The 12,924-nt window shown below is 44.4% G+C and overlaps 1 pseudogene; it reads right to left on the bottom strand.

The window, feature by feature from the left end:
* Positions 1 to 8,590: 8,590 nt before the first annotated feature.
* LOC101036418 (ribonuclease H1 pseudogene) lies at positions 8,591 to 9,438 on the bottom strand (annotated as a pseudogene).
* Positions 9,439 to 12,924: the final 3,486 nt, after the last annotated feature.

Genomic DNA, 12,924 nt, shown 5'->3' with positions numbered 1-12,924 from the left:
GCAGTCTGGACCATAACGATGCAGGCAAAGGGAGGCAACAGTGGAAACTTGGACATCAGAAACTAGTGCTGGCTCAAGACACTGAGACCAAGTGGCAAGAGTCACCAATCAGTGGATACAGGTGTAGACAGAATGTCATGATGGGCCAGACACTGCTTTTCTCTCTGCACCAACATGACACATGAACCCTGCCTCACAGACACATGCCCTCTGCAGCTACAGAGACTGAAGAAAATGTGAGGGAATAAGGGGAGGGAACTTCTGATTTGCTACTCAAAGACTATGTTTTAATTCTGTTTTAAAACAGAATGGGGCCAGGTGTGGTGGCTCACACCTGTAACTCCAGCCCTTTGGGAGGCTGAGGTGGGCAGATTGCTTGAGCCCAGGACTTTGAGACCAACCTGGGCAACATGGCAAAACCGTCTCTACTAAAAATGCAAAAAATTAGCCAGATGTGGTGGTGTGTGCCTTTAGTCTCAGCTACTCGGGAGGCTGAGGAGGGATAGTTGTTTGAGCCCAGGAGGCAGAGGTTGCAGTAAGCTGAGACCATGCCACTGCACTCTAGCTTGGGCAACAGAGCAAGAGACTGCCTCAAAAAAGAAAAAAAAAAAAAATCAGAATGGGTCTGATGGTACATTCCAAACACAAGTTAGATAAAAATAAAAAATTTAAAATAAAAATAAAAACAGAATTGGCACTGTGTACAATGGCTCACACCTGTAATCCCAGCACTTTCGGAGGCTGAGGTGGGAGGATGGCTTGAGCCCACGAGTTTGAGAGCACTCTGGGCAACAAATCGAGACTCTCATCTCCACAAAAAAATTTTAAAAATTATCCAAGTGTGATGGCATGCATTCGTAATCCCAACTACTTGGGAGGTTGAGGCAGGAGGATCCCTTGGGCCCAGGAGGTTGAGGCTACAGTGAACTATGATCGTGCCACTGCACTCCCGCCTGGGTGACAACAGGATTCCATCTCTATAAAATAAAAGATAAAGAAAAACAGAAAGGGTTGGATTTATCTCGAATTAGGAAGATCACATTTTCTGCTGCCAAGCAGACATTGGAGGTTGAGTTAATGATTTGAGGTCAGTTCTAGGAAAATTGTGTTACATACTCGAACACCAGGGGCTGTGACTGTATGAAATATCAAAACTGACATGATATTATTAATGAAGCCTTTGGATTTGGCAAGTAGAAGGTCATGAGCAACCTCCAAAAGGGCAATTTCCATCATGGTTAGGACATAAGCCAGATGGGAATGAGGTCAGAACAGAGTGGTCAGAATAAACTGCTCTTTGGAGACACCAGGGAGCAGTGTGGGTGGGGGTGAGTATGGATCGCAGGTGTGAGGGAAAGTTCCATTTATTTTAAATGGACTTTATAGGCAGAAGACTTTATAGGCAGAAGTTGTAGGCAGATGCGAAGGGCTTACACAGAGCTGTCCTCGGGTAAAGGTAGGAGCCAGTGGGCATCGGATACGTTACTACTCAGGTGAAAACTGGTCAAATCCGCAAAGGCAAGGTGCTCACGTGCCGGTCGCACTCACAGTGGTCCTGCAGGGTGACATATGGAATGCGGAGAAAGGTGTTTCTAATGATGTGTATCTGATCAGTGCTGGTCTTTGACTTCCGTCGCCTTCTTGGGTTCAGCACCCCAGGACCTGTGAAGGTTGGAGACCCCACAGAAAGGTTCCAGAGTCCTTAGGAGCTCCTGGGAGCCTCGTTCAATGTTATGGCTCTTCATTGAAACCCCATTGCCCAGTGGCTGTTGAGTTCTGCCCTCCCTTGTTCTCTGATCACTGCTCGGTTGACCCTTTTCTGTGTCCTCTACAATCACAACAGTTTCTTGGTCACAAGGGACAATTCTGTAAAGGAACTCGAGTGAGGGTTCAAAATTGAGGCAAGGCATGCTTATGAAACAAGTCTCTGAAAACCTGACGTTTCCCAAGGAACAAGGGCTGTCTGTCCCACCCTGGCACTCATTCCTCTCCCCCTGCCCCCGCCCTCCGTGTCAAAGGCTTCTCTGAGAAGGAGACCATGACATCACTTCCTTCGGGTGATGCAGGGTCGTCTGACCTCCCGCCCACTGCTTTGGCCGCCGACCCCCGAGGAAGTGAGGCAGCGGCCGGCCGGAGCCGGGCACGCCCTGAGCTCGCTCTCCTTTTTTCCCTCTGGCTCACCTCTGGGTGCGGTCCCAGATACCTTGAGGAAGTGCACAGTCTTCAAAATATCTCAGGGCCTCCCAGTGCCCTCAGTTATTTCCTTTAGAAGACATGGAGAACTGCAGGGTGAAAAGACACCACTAGGTGGCTGCACGAGACCTTGTTTGTTTCCATAGGTGCCATGCTGGTGGTGATCAGAGCTCCTCTACCACTGTGTGTGTGTGTGTGTGTGTGTGTGTGTGTGTGTGTGTGTGTGTGTGTGGAGGGCGGGAGGAGGTGCAGAGACAGAAGTTTAAGAAAGCCTAAAGTTAAAAATGCCTAAATTTACAAAGCAGGTATGTTAAAGGGTTATTCTTAATGCCTACAGTGGAAGGAGTGCAGAGCTCCTTCTTACAGGAGAATTCTCTTGATATTTTTAGTCCTTTTTAGTTCATCAGTTATTTAGCAGAGAAACTGAAGTGTGAGCCTACTACCATTTCTGGCTACTGAAAATGAATCAGAAATGAGGACATTGCATGGGATCTGAACTCTAAGAATCTGATTTGCATTCATTTTCATTCATAATCAGAAATTTGACATGTGCCTACTACCTGCCACACCCTGGGCTAGGTGCTGAGGAGAGAGCTGTGAATAGCACTCTGTACTCTCATGGAACTTAGATTAAAAAAAAAAAAAACTGCAAGAAAAAAATGCAATGTACATAGAAAGAGGAGTGCACAGTTTCTCCAGCTCTGCCATTCTGTGATTCCATGACTATACCCTTCCCTTGCACAGCTCTCACATGAAGTGTGGGATAACAAGACTCAGTTAATCCACCAAAATTAGATGCTACACAGATTTTGTGGAGCAGAGTTGCAGTGTAATTTCCGGCATGTGATCATTTTACCATCAAGAGTTCCAGAAGAAGTGATGCCATGGAATTTCCAAGTCTCTCTTCTTTAACTGTTTATTACCTTCTTAGGTCATCTGCCAGTGCCAGGACAATCATCTGAGACATGGGCTGTCCCTGGGGCAGAAAAAGCAGTGGCAGGCTGAAGACTGCAGGCTGAAATACACAAATTGGAAAATAATAAAGAAAAGTGATCCAAAGTCCAGGACACCAAGAAGACTGTAGAAAAACTCAGAATATAAAGGTGTGGCATTTCTAAGCACTGCCAAATTAATTTCTCCAGCCAAGTCAAACATGACACAATGGAAGCCAGCTTCCAGATGCCCCTCATGAGAAAGCACATCTGTATGTGCACAGACGCACATGTGAGAACTCATTAGGAGAAACAGTGTTCATATGGAGTCATGGAACACCAGAGCTGGAACATGCTTTCAAGCTAACTTAATCCATCCTCTCATTTAAAAAATGCAGATACCAGGCCTGCAAAGGAGAAGGTCTTGCCCAATATCTAAGAGTCACCATTGACGGAACTAAGACTATAACTCAATATCTTGATCCCCAGTTCATAGCTCCAGTCTATTTTATCTGTTCTCAAAGGATTATAGACATATTTGTTGCCTTTCTTACTTGGATTTACATTCCTTTACATGTTACGGTGGTTGAATGGTGCCTCCATCCCCCCACCCACAAAAAAAAAAAGACACAGAATCTGTGAATGTGCCCCTATTTTTATCTTTATTTTTAAATTTTATTTATTTATTTATTTGAGACAGGGTCTCATCTATCACCCACGTTGGAGTACAGTGGCACAATCATGGCTCACTATAGCCTCAACCTCCTAGGCTCAGGTGATTCTCCCACCACAGCCTCCTGGGTAGCTGGGACTGCAGGTGCACGCCACTACACCTGGCTAATTGTTTGTATTTTTTGTAGAGATGGGGTTTCACCTTGTTGCCCAGGCTAGTCTCAAATGCTCTTATTTTTAAAAAGGACCTTTGCAGATGTAATTAGTTAAGGATCTTGAGATGAGATTATGTTTGATTAGGATCAGCTTACATCCAATGACAAGTATCTTGAGAAGAGGAGGGAAGAGGAGAAAGCAGAGGAGAGGAGGGGAGGGCAGAAGAGGGGAGGGGAGAAGACACATGGAGAAGAAGACAATGTGAAGACTGAGACTGAAGTGACATATCCACAAACCAAAGAACCCAAGGATTGCCTGCAGCCACCAGAAGCCAGGAGAGAGGCATGGAACAGCTTTTCCCTCAGTGCCTGCAGAAAGAACAAACTCTCCTAGCACCTTGATTTTAGATGTCTGACTCCAGAACTGTGAGAGAATAAATTTCTGTTGGTTTAAGCTACCAAGTTTGTGGTACTTTGTTACTGCAGCTGTAGAAAGCCAATACATTTATATGCCCCAATTCCTTTAACTGTCTTTGTTCCATTCTTTCCTCACCTTGAAGAGGGTGGCATTCTTTGTACACAATAGCACATCATGGTTATGAGATGCTGTTACTATTGGCAGGCAAAAGATTGCTTAGGGATGGTCCTCTTGGAAAAATCTAAACATGTTGTACTCTAAGTGCCACTAACTGAAACCAGCCTTGAGAAGTTCTCAAAAAGGGCCTTCCAAACGCCCTAAAGCTGTCTTCATATGACCAAAAGGACAGCCAATGGGAAAAGAACACAACAGTTTTTCCCCATCCTAGATGCTGAGTGTGGTCATGCCTGGCTTTTACTGGAATTGTGTTCTCTCTGGTAATATCAGAGGCTGTTATCAGTGTGATCGTTTCTTTATCATCTAGTTATTTGTTGTTGTTGTTGTTTTTGAGACACCGTCTAATTCTGTTGCCCCGGCTGGAGTGCAGTGGCGCAATCTTGGCTTACAGCAGCCTTGACCTCTTGGGGTCAAGTGATTCACCCACCTCAGCCTCCTGAGTAGCTGAAACTACAGGTGCATGCCACCATGCCTGGCTAATTTTTGCATTTTTGTAGATACAGGGTTTCCCCCCAGGTTGCCCAGGCTAGTTTCAAACTGCTGGGTTCAAGCAATTCACCCACCTTGGCCTCCCAAATTGCTGGGATTACAGGTATAAGCCACCATGCCCAGCCCAGTTAGGTCTTTAAGTGGCTTTGGATGGTGCAGGGGAGTGGGGAGTCACACCTCAAGTGAATTTAAAATGGAACTGGAATTATAAGTAATATTATAAGGCAAATCTTTTGCATAATGCAATGTCTTCAAGCATATTTTTCCTTTTCATGTGGTTGTTGTCAAATGCCTGGAATGGGAAAGAGGACCATCCTTTTGGGAGACTTTCTCTTTGTGTTTCTTAATGTTGCAGAAATAAATACACAACTTTAATTTGTTCCCCAAAGGAAGAAATAATAAAAACAACCTACTCAAAACTAATCAAAGTTGCTGGAAAAATCAGGAAATAGCTTTTGTGGTTTGTTTTTCTTCGTAATTTTCCAGGAAATCTAGTAAAGACAGTAGCTGCCCTTTAGATAACACATTCATTCCAAGGGCCAAAGAGATGGGTGCATATGCTGAAGCTGCCTCCTGTCCTGAGCACATCTCTCCTTCTGAGCTCATGGCACCCCAGGGCTGAGCTCAGAGCCATGGCATGAAGAAGTCAATGGTGTCAATCTAAGGAAAACAAGACAGCTTATATCAAACTTGTTTAGAATAATGTCATCTGATAAATTACTTCCACTTTGAGCCCAGACTGAGATTTAAACATGTCAAAGAATGGACCTAAACTGCTGGGTGGACAAGAATAGTCAATTTCTAGGTTTGCTATACGGGGTAGGAACAGAAGGGAGGAGGTTTGGTGTCCATCTGGCTGGAGGGAAAAATGAAAGGCCAAAGTGGAATTTGTTCCATACCTGGCACCTTGGTTTGGTGTCTGAGCCTGGTAGTAAAGGGGCTGTGAGCTGAAGCTATACTATTGGTCTTTGTGAGAGACTCAGTGAGGCCCGAGGCAAGAGTATCATTCTTACTTTCCCAAGGTACCAGCATGACACAGGTTGCTGGACAGATGGGCCAGAACATAATGCTGTTCTGGCCTTCACAGATTGGAAAGTTTGGCCTCTGGATTTAGTTGGCTCGGATGTTGAAATTCTGATTGTGGTGGTCAGAAACTGGGGCAATGGAGAGTCACTCTCAAGGGGTTTTGTGGATAGAGAACATTGGATGGGGCTGAGACCAGAGAAGAGAGACGAGCCTAGAGGAATCTGTGTTGACTATAATAACAGGGTCACCATTCATAAGGACATGTGAGACATATTCTATGATGTTTGGTTGGAACTGTGTTGAAACAAATAGAAGGTCCTAGTTGAGCATGCGGTAAGAAGAGTCAAAACTTGGGTTATTATTAGTATTTTTTTTTAATTTTGTACTTTTTGTAGGGACGAAGTTTTTCCATATTACCCAGGCTGGTCTCAAATTCCTGAACTCAAGAGATTCACCCACCTCAGCCTTCCAAAGTGCTGGGATTGCAGGTGTGAACCACAGTGACTGGCATGGGTTACTCCTATTAAGGTGCCCCTCTTGGTACCCAAGAAACACCCTAAAACCCACTGAAAATAACAAAGAAATTAAAATATTAAATGTTTGGGAATACCATTTTATCCTTTACACAAACCAGAAATGAACAAACACAAATCTTAATGTCAGACATTTATAGTGATTCTATCTATTGGAAATAAGCAAAATAGTACTAAACAATCCTATATACCTTTGTTTTAACTATATTTCCAAGTTATAGTTTATGAGCCTGTTCAGCAGTTGTTATCTAATTTTCCATAGCAAGAAAAAAAATGGCCAACTTACAAGTTGTGTTTCTGTATGCATTTCGGTTAACAGATTATTATTGTTTTTTTTAAAGGGAGGTTTTGGCCAGGAGCCATAGCTCACGCCTGTAATCCCAGCACTTTGGGAGGCCAAGGCAGGTTGATCACATGAGGCCAGGAGTTTGAGACCAGTCTGGCCAACAAGATGAAAACCCGCTACTAAAAGTACAAAACTTTGGGCATGGTGGTACACGTCTATAATGCCAGCTACTCAGGAGGCTGAGGCACAAGAATCCCTTGAACCCAGGAGGCAGAGGTTGCAGTGAGCTGAAATCATGTCATTGCTGAAATCATGACATTGCACTCCAGCCTCGGCAACAGAGCAAGACTCTGTCTCAAAAAAAAAAAAAAAAAAGAAAGAAAAAAAGAAAGAAAGAAAGAAAGAAAAGAAAAAAGAATAATAGAAAGGGTGGTTTTTAAAGATTAAAGTTGCATTAATAAATAAGAATTGTCTGAACGTTGTCAACAGTTGTGAATGTCACTAGCCTTCATAACACACAGATCAATAAGGATTTTCTTCTAGGCAGAAGTCTCAATGAAAATAGTATGTGTGTGTCTGTCTGTCTTCCTATATGTTTTATTTTATAATAAAAAGTTTAAAACTAAATCGATGATCATGTCAAACTTTTTTTGAAGTATGTGCAGTTTTCAACAAAAAAGCCAAAGAAATTTTGGAAAGACTTATTTATGCATCTTGGTCTTTACAAGTTGTAACTGTTCCTAGAGAGTGGCCTAGCAGCCAGGGTCGCCTGTGTGCGGGCTTTGCCCACTATGTCAGTGTCCATCAAGCAGGTATGTGAAGCTGAGACCAGCTCACATCCTCCCTGCTGAGCAGCCCACCCAGACCCCCGGCTGCATCTGTCTCTAATGTGCCCACAGGTGCAAGTCACCTGTAAAAGCAGGAGACTCATCTGGAGTGAGAAATATTCTGAAAGCATCCATTTACCTTCACCTGTGAACTGGAAGGTAAATGGATGCTTTCAGAATATTTCTAGACTTCTGACATGCATCTTTGAACCACTGCTTATTTATTTATTTATTTATTTATTTAAAATTTATTTATTTTTCTTATCAAAATCAAAGCTGTGGGCCAGGCGTGGTGGCTCACACCTGTAATCCCAGCACTTTGGGAGGCTGTGGTGGGTGGATCACTTGAGGTCAAGAGTTTGGGACCAGCGTGGTCAACATGGTGTAACCCCATCTCTACTGAAAATATAAAAATTAGCCGAGTGTGGTGGCGTGCACCTGTAGTCCCACCTACTCCGGAGCCTGAGACAGGAGACTCACTTGAATCCATAAGGTGGATGTTGCAGTGAGCTGAGATCACACCACTGCACCACTGCACGCCAGCCTGAATGATAGAGCAGGACTCCGTCTCAGCAACAACAAACAAATCAAAGCTGTGGCATTTTAAACCAGATTGCAACAAAATAAGAAAGAACAGAATCAAACCTAATAAGCAAAATACTGAAATCTCACAGAATTATTTAATCTCATAGATGTTCAGTATTTAACCACTTTTTATCAAAATGTATTACAGAATGCCACCTGCCACCATGATTCAGTGTGAAAGCCACATCTGCCCATCCACTGCAATGGTCCAGCCTGCAGTCTCTGTTCCATACCAGTAATCAAAAGTAGTGAAACAGCTGCTGGCCCAAGTTTTCCCAAGTAATAAAGTCACTTTGCTTAGTCTTCAGAATGTTTAGCTCCTCTTATTAATCTATCAGCTTCTTCATTGCCTATAAACCCTGAATGACCAGGAACAAGGATCCACTGAATGTCCATGCCTTGAATGAGCGTCTCCAGTGACCAGTGTCACAAAGTTCTGTTTGTTCGTCACCTCTTTCTCTGTACTTATCTTCCACCCATGCTTCTTCCAACCTTGAACCCAGTTAGTTACACCATTTACAGTAAACACACTCTCTGTGTACAAAACCGATGTATTGATGTTTGCAGGCTTTGCGTGCTCTATGGCATTGCAGGCTGCACGAATTTCTGCCCTTTGGTTTGTCTGTCACCCAGGAAGTCTAATGCCTACATTTAAAGGATGGCCTGGCCTCCAGTAAACGTCAATTCCCACTAGTGCCCTCTTCCACTCATTACTGGAACAGTAGCCATCAGTGTAGACAACAAAGCCTCCCATGTAAGAAAATGTCTCTGCTCACTGGAGGCGCTGGCTCTGCGACTTGCTTCACAGGCTTTACACATGGCTCTACGCTTTCATCCCCATCTTTGTTCAGTGGCTCATGGAGTCCCTTGCTGGCTTTTGTTTGTGATTCTTGTGTTTTTCTGCCCTTCCGAAACTTCAGGCTTGCAGATTTCCTGACAAAGGCCCAGGCCTCATCTTCTGTGGCAAACTTCTTAAATCTGGCAGCAGGAAATGGGTCCAGCTGTGCTCTACACTCATTCCAGGTCAGAAAGACCTGGTCCTGCAGGCCTCTTCACAGCGTAGACCATCCGAGGCTGCAATCGTCCCTGCGGTAGCGCACAGCGGTCAAGGTGACTCTGTGGGCCAGGGACAGAGGCCAGCTCATGACTCACTCCCACCTCACACTAGTGCAACCCCAGCAGTGCCCATCAAAAACAGCTTCAGTAAAAGTGCACTCCGAGGCCAGACATGGGGATTCATGCCTGTAATTCCAGTACTTCGAGAAGTGAAGGCAGTGGATCATTTGAGTCCAGGAGTTCAAGAGCAGCCTGGTAAAAACCCCATCTCTACTAAAAAAGATAACAAAAAATTAGCCGGGCATGGTGGCCCGCACCTGTGGAGGCTGAGATGGGACAATCGCCTGAACCTAGGAGGTCAAGGCTGCAATGTGCCCAGATAGTGCCTCTGCACTCCAGCCTGGGTGATCGGGAGACCCTATCTAAACAAACAAACAAACAAACAAACAAACAAACAAACAAAACACTCTGAGGCATAACTAAAGACTTAGCTAATTATTTTCCTCTATGATCAGTTGATGGACCATTTGCAAGAACTTACCCATTTGTGTAGCTGTGTCTCATAAAAGGGGCCTGCTCTAGGGCAGAGCATTCTTTTGAGGACCAAAGCTAGCCAGATCAACGTATTTGAAAAAGGCCTTGTCATAAATATATCAAATCCCCTATGCCTTGAGCTAAGCTGCTAAGAAAAAAACAAAACGTGATCTTCTAGAATGTTCTTGAGAACAACTTTGAAAGGTAGATAACATTCTCTGAAAGCCTCTGCACTTGATAAGATTATTTTGTTCAGCACAGATCATAACTATAAGAAGCTATTCCAAAAGAGGGGTTAGCATTACCTAGAATTCCAGATTGGAGCCAGTTGCACTACAGGCTGGGGGAAAGGGGATATCATGAATCGGAACATACGGACCAGACACAGCTCTTCCCTGAGCAGCCATAGACAAGTCCAAGGGACGTGGCATAACTGCCGTCTGTTTCCAAGCAGGCAAAGTGATCCAGAAGGGTCTGATCAGAAGGGCCAAATGGGAATCCAGTTTCCTGAATACTTGGCAGCAACAATGCTCGCCATTAGGGGTAGACTGAAATGCTAACAGGAACCAGCCAGCTCCATGTGAGGCGTGAGACCGGGATTAGGCCCAAGTCCTGGGAAGCTGAGCTGGCAGCAACCAGCTAGGCGGCTGGAACACAGGCTAGGGCTACCTCGGATGCCAAAGACCAGGACAAAAGGGACCTAGCAGACAGCCTGGCTATTTGTGCACCTGGCAGCCAGCTTCGAGGCCATGTTCTCAGTGCTCCAGCCACAGACAAAAGGCAGCAGCAAAGGGTCTTCTCTTCCCATTCTTGATGGGAGAGAAATGCAGCCTCTAGCTTGAGCTTCCAAAGTCCATTCTAAGTTCCAGACAGGACACGGTGGAACAGGGCTGCAGATCACTGCGTGGCAAAAGGTGATGGTAGGCCTAGGAAATCCTGAGTTTTAGAGTGGCCACCTTGGGTAGGGGTATTCACAGATCAGGTATACTTCTTGGTAAACTGCCAACGAAGCCCCTGATTCCACATCTATATCTTGAAAATGTGCTTTTACTGAGAAACCAAGATAAACTTTCTCTGGCTGAATGGACATAAGTTAATTCTACATTCAACATAGATTTTAAAAACCACACACATCCTCAGAAGAATTTTTGAATCCTTTGGAGAAGCGTGAGGAGGTAGCTCTCCTATTTTCCCCCATAAGTGGACTACATCTTTGCTTTTGTGCATTTTCCTCAGACGCTGGGAATCAGTCCCAAAAGCTGTTGAATAGGGGTTTTCTAATGTAAAACAAATTCAGGTTCACATCTAGACAATACTAAATGCAAGTGTGCAAGATCACGTCACCACCTCGCTCTTAATTTTTATCAGCCCAAAAAGCAAGTATCCAGAAGCCGCTTCCAAGTCCTGACGCTACACGCAAGTTGCTGTCTGGAACAGTTTCCACCACGCCACATGACCCCCTGGATGATTAGCAGAAATCGCTTTCCACTTACTGCTTGCAGCTGTTTGGAATTCCACATTGCTGCTCTGCTGAGTAGCAGAGCCTAACTGGGCGAGCTGTACAGTAAACACATGAATCTCTGCCAGCGTTGGCATCTAACAGCACCATGATTTGCAAACATGTTGAATTGCTATTTTATTCAATAAATGAACTTACAATAGAAAATAGATTTGGAAGTTACATCAAACTTGTTTATCCTGTTACAGTGGGTTGGGTAAAGCTATTGTGCTTTGGTTATAAAGAAATCCCTGTCGGGAAGCAGCAGGCGGAGTCTCTGCTATTCTTTCCTAGGCTAATATTAAGCACTCAGAGTATACCTAAGTCACACTGACTCTCTCTACATGGAGACAAACACCCCCTCCCTTTAAGACCTGTTTTCCCCAGCACTAACTCCATAGTTTGGGCCAACTAATACTAATTATGCTGTCTCTTAGTATTATTCATCAAATGCTACTTTTCTCTCTGTATTCCAAGAAAAATATAAATTAATATATAATACTTGGTGGAAATGTATGTGTATATATGTGCACATATGTACATATGTATAGGTATATATGTATGTGTCTATGTGTGCATGTGTGTGTGTAAATTTCCTCATGTCAGGACTGTCTTTTTCATCAGCTGAGAGCTCTCCAAGGGCAGTAGGCCGAGTCTCCTCTCTCAGTATCAGATGGTCCTGAAATGATTCTCACCCCTACCCCCATCCCCATCAGTCAAGAGACACCCTCCATCCTGGGACTGGGAGTTCCTTGACCCTTGTGCGGAGGGGAAGGGGCAGTGTCTTCTGTATGTGACTGAATGAAGGGAGGGCAGTGGGCTCAGAGCAGAACAACACAGCGTAAGGAAGAAAACTCTCAAAAATTTGCCCAGATAATAACAGCACTTATTTTGCCAGCTTTTTCCATCTGAGCAAATGGGTGTGGTCATTATAAGAAGGCGACTATTTCCCCCAAGCAAATAGGGTATGCTATTTGGTGGAAAGGGAAATTGCAAGAGAAAGTGTCTCATTTCTGCAGTTTGAAAGCAAGTAATCTCTGTAGTCTGGGTGTCTATTTACACTGCTCTTCAGCAATAAAGGGTAACATTACCTTAATAACCTGCTCATCTGAGGCAGAGAGAATACTTAAGGCATCAGAGAAAGAGGCATTTACTCTGATGAGCCACTTTCCCCAAACAGCACAAAATCGACACCATTCGCCCAGGAGATATTTTTTTTTTCTGGATTTCTAAAAATATTTCCTGGTTATGGCATGCGATCTAACATATAGGTACCCTCGGCACACCCTTCTGCAGCATCTCAACTTCCCCACTGCCATCCCTGCCAGAGAGGGAGGAAAGGGGAAAATCAATGGAGTACTGGACTTTGAAAGAAGAAAGTTTTGCCAGTTAAAACCCCAACTAAGGCTGGGCACGGTGGCTCACACCCATAAAATCCTGGCACTTTGGGAGGCTGAGGCAGATGGATCGCTTGAGCCTCAAGAGTTCGAGACCAGCCTGGCCAACAAGATAAAACCCCATCTCTACCAAAAATACAAAAAGT

The sequence above is a fragment of the Saimiri boliviensis genome, chromosome 14, assembly GCF_048565385.1.
Source record: "Saimiri boliviensis isolate mSaiBol1 chromosome 14, mSaiBol1.pri, whole genome shotgun sequence".
NCBI lineage: Eukaryota > Metazoa > Chordata > Mammalia > Primates > Cebidae > Saimiri > Saimiri boliviensis.
This window is presented reverse-complemented; position numbering and strand designations above follow the sequence as displayed.